The 3,734-nt window shown below is 35.6% G+C and overlaps 1 non-coding gene across 1 annotated transcript; it reads right to left on the reverse strand.

Annotated features, from left to right (window-relative positions):
• Positions 1-2,890: 2,890 nt before the first annotated feature.
• On the reverse strand, positions 2,891-2,998 carry LOC112713775 (small nucleolar RNA R71). The gene has a single exon (XR_003158736.1). It is a non-coding gene; the product is annotated as a small nucleolar RNA R71 (small nucleolar RNA).
• Positions 2,999-3,734: the final 736 nt, after the last annotated feature.

Consider the following 3,734-nt stretch of genomic DNA (forward strand, 5'->3'; position numbering starts at 1 on the left):
AAAATTCGGATTTTCCTACTCCTCCCAATATAAGGACAAAAAATCCAAGAAAAAAGGAGATCGACAGGGGGAAAAGATAAAAAATACCACAATTATACCCCTCTCCGGGTATCCCTTGTGGATGTCTACAGAGAAGTATGCCATACTAAAAAGATACCCCCAGCTCGACCACTCAAAAGCAAAATAGAAGGAGGAAACCGGGCAAAGTATTGTGAATATCACCGAATCTATGGACATTCCACCAATAAATGTTTCGACTTAAAAAATATCATAGAAAAACTAGTAAGAGAAGGAAAATTAGATTGATATTTGGCAAACCGAGCAGACGATCCTAGAAAACTCGTACTCCTGAGAGACACGTCCACATGATCCACGGAGGATTGGCGGGAGGCGGGATCTCCAAATCTTCTCGCAAAAGATATCTAAAACAAGTATATCTTGTTGAGGGAAGAGAGAAAACACCTGACATCCCCACAATTACCTTTACCAAAGAGGAGGCATCTAGGATCATCCCAGGACACGACGATCCTATGGTCATCACTATCGTACTGGCAAACACAAATCTCCACCGCACGCTGATAGACCAAGGTAGCTCTGCTGACATATTATTCAAAACCGCGTTCGACAAACTCGGCCTAGAAGAAAAAGAACTTAGAGCATATCCGAACAGCCTATTCGGATTGGGAGACACCCCAGTTCAACCACTTGGATACGTCTCACTACATACGACCTTTGGAAAAGGAAACCAGTCAAGAACACTCAAAATAGACTACATCGTGGTCAACGTAAGCTCTGATTAGGTAATTTTCCTTTTGTTTCAATCTTTATTTTATTTTCAAAAAAATTTCTTCTTTTTTGTTTTTCAAAAAAAAAATAATTTTTGAAAAACCAAAAAAATTCATAAAATTATAAAAACTCAAAAATATTTCATGGTTCTTGTTTGAATCTAAGGCCAAATTTTAAGTTTGGTGTCAATTGCATGATTTTAATTGTCTTGCAATTTTCGAAACACATGCATTGTGTTCTTGATGATCTTCAAGTCGTTCTTGATGAATTGCCTTGTTTGATCTTCATGATTTATTGATTTGCGCTGCATGATGTTCTACATATGCATTCTTGCATTCATATGGTCCAAACATGAGAAAGTTCTAAGTTTGGTGTCCTCCATGTTTTCTTTCATTAAGAAAACTGAGTTCTTGATGTCCATCTTGATCTTCAAGATTGTTCTTGGTGTTCATCTTGACGTTCATAATGTTCTTGCATATATCTTGTGTTTTGATCTTCAAGAATTATATGTTTCGACTCCTTTTGTTGTTTTTCAAAATTGAAAACATATCTTCTTGAATAAAGGATTTAGCAAAATGAATATCCAAGAACATAAAGCAGAGGAATTACAGAGAAAAAGCTGGGCGTTCAAAACCCCCAGTGAAGAAGGAAAACTGGTGTTTAAACGCCAGTCAGGGACCCTGGCTGGCGTTTAAACGCCCAAACCATGCAGCAGTTGGCCGTTAAACACCCAAAACATGCAGCTTTTGGGCGTTTAACGCCAGGATGACACAAGGAGAGGAATTTTGTTTTCAAATCAAATCTTTTTCAAATCTTCATATTTTTTTTCTTTTTTTTCAAAATCAAATCTTTTTCAAATCAAATATTTTCAATCATATCCTTTTCAAAATCATATCTTTTCAAACATATCTTTTTCAAAAAAATCAAATATTTTTCTTATCTTTATTTCATAATTTTCGAAATTAATACTAACAATTAATGTGATTGATTCAAAAATTTGAAGTTTGTTACTTTCTTGTTAAGAAAGGTTCAATCTTTAAATTCTAGAATCATATCTTTTAGTTTCATGTTAGTCAAGTAATCAATTTTAAGTTTAAAAATCAAATCTTTTTAATTTCCTTTTCAAATCTTTTCAAAATAAATTTCAATCATACCTTTTCAAACATATCTTTTTCAAATCATATCTTTTTTAAAATCAATTTCAAAATCTTTTCTAACTTCTTATCCTTTCAAAATTGATTTTCAAATCTCTTTCAACTAACTAACTTTTTGTTTGTTTTACTATTTCTTATCTTTTTCAAAACCACAACCAATTTTTCAAAAATTTATTTTAAATTTTATTCTTTTTATTTTTTGAAAATTCTCCCCCCTCTCTTATCTTTTTCTATTTAAACAATAACATTCCTCCTCCATTGTCAATTTGAACTCCATCTCTCTTTGTGTATTCGAATTCTTCCTTACCTACCTTATCCTTCCATTCTTATTTTCCTCTAACACCTCAAGGAATCTCTATACTGTGACATAGAGGATTCTATATTTTCTTTGTTTTCTTCTCTTTTATATGAGCAGGAACAAAGATAAAGGCATACTTGTTGAAGCTGATCCTAAACCTGAAAGGACTCTGAAGAGGAAGCTAAGAGTAGCTAAAGCACAAATCTCTAAAGAGGACCTCACTGAAATTTTCGAAAAGAAGGCAGCAAAAGAAACAATTATGGCCGAACCAAACAACAATGCAAGGAAGATGCTTGGTAATTTTACTACACCAACTTCCAACTTCTATGGAAGAAGCATCTCAATCCCTGCTATAAGAGCAAACAATTTTGAGCTAAAGCCTCAATTAGTTTCTCTACTGTAACAGAACTGCAAGCTTCATGGACTTCCATAAGAAGACCCTTATCAGTTTTTAACTGAGTTCTTGTAGATTTGTGATACTATTAAGACCAATGGAGTTGATCCTGAAGTCTACAAGCTTATGCTTTTCCCTTTTGCTGTAAGAGACAGAGCTAGAACATGGTTGGACTCACAACCCAGAGATAGCCTGGACTCTTGGGATAAGCTGGTCACGGCTTTCTTAGCCAAGTTCTTTCCTCCTCAAAAGCTGAGCAAGCCTAGAGTGGATGTTTAAACCTTCAGACAGAAAGAAGGTGAATCCCTCTATGAAGCTTGGGAAAGATACAAGAAACTGACCAAAAAATGTCCTTCTGACATGCTTTTAGAATGGACCATATTAGATATATTCTATGATGGTCTGTCTGAATTTTCCAAGATGTCACTAGACCACTCTGCAGGTGGATCTATTCACCTAAAGAAAATGCCTGCAGAAGCTCAGAAACTTATTGAAATGGTTGCAAATAACCAGTTCATGTATACCTCTGAGAAGAATCCTGTGAGTAATGGGACGCCTCAAAAGAGAGGAGTTCTTGAAATTGATGCTCTGAATGCCATACTAGCTCAGAACAAAATATTGACCCAACAAGTCAATATGATCTCTCAGAGTCTGAATGGATTGCAAAATGCTTCCAACAGTACTAAAGAAGCATCTTCTGAAGAAGAAGCTTATGATCCTGAGAACCCTGCAATGGCAGAGGTCAATTACATGGGTGAAGCCTTTGGCAACACCTATAATCCTTCATGGAAAAATCATCCAAATTTTTCATGGAAGGATCAACAGAAGCAAGGCTTCAATAATAACAATGGTGGAAGAAACAGGTTTAGCAATAGCAAACCTTTCCCATCCTCATCTTAGCAATAGACAGAGCATTCTGAGCAGAATCCTTCTAGCTTAGCAAATATAGTCTCTGATCTATCTAAGGACACTTTTAGTTTCATGACTGAAACAAGATCCTCCATTATAAATTTGGAGGCACAAGTGGGCCAGCTGAGTAAAAGGGTTACTGAAACTCCTCCTAGCACTCTCCCAAGCAATACAGAAGAGAATCCCAAAGGAG

This window comes from Arachis hypogaea, chromosome 9 (assembly GCF_003086295.3).
Source record: "Arachis hypogaea cultivar Tifrunner chromosome 9, arahy.Tifrunner.gnm2.J5K5, whole genome shotgun sequence".
Classification (NCBI taxonomy): Eukaryota; Viridiplantae; Streptophyta; class Magnoliopsida; order Fabales; family Fabaceae; genus Arachis; species Arachis hypogaea.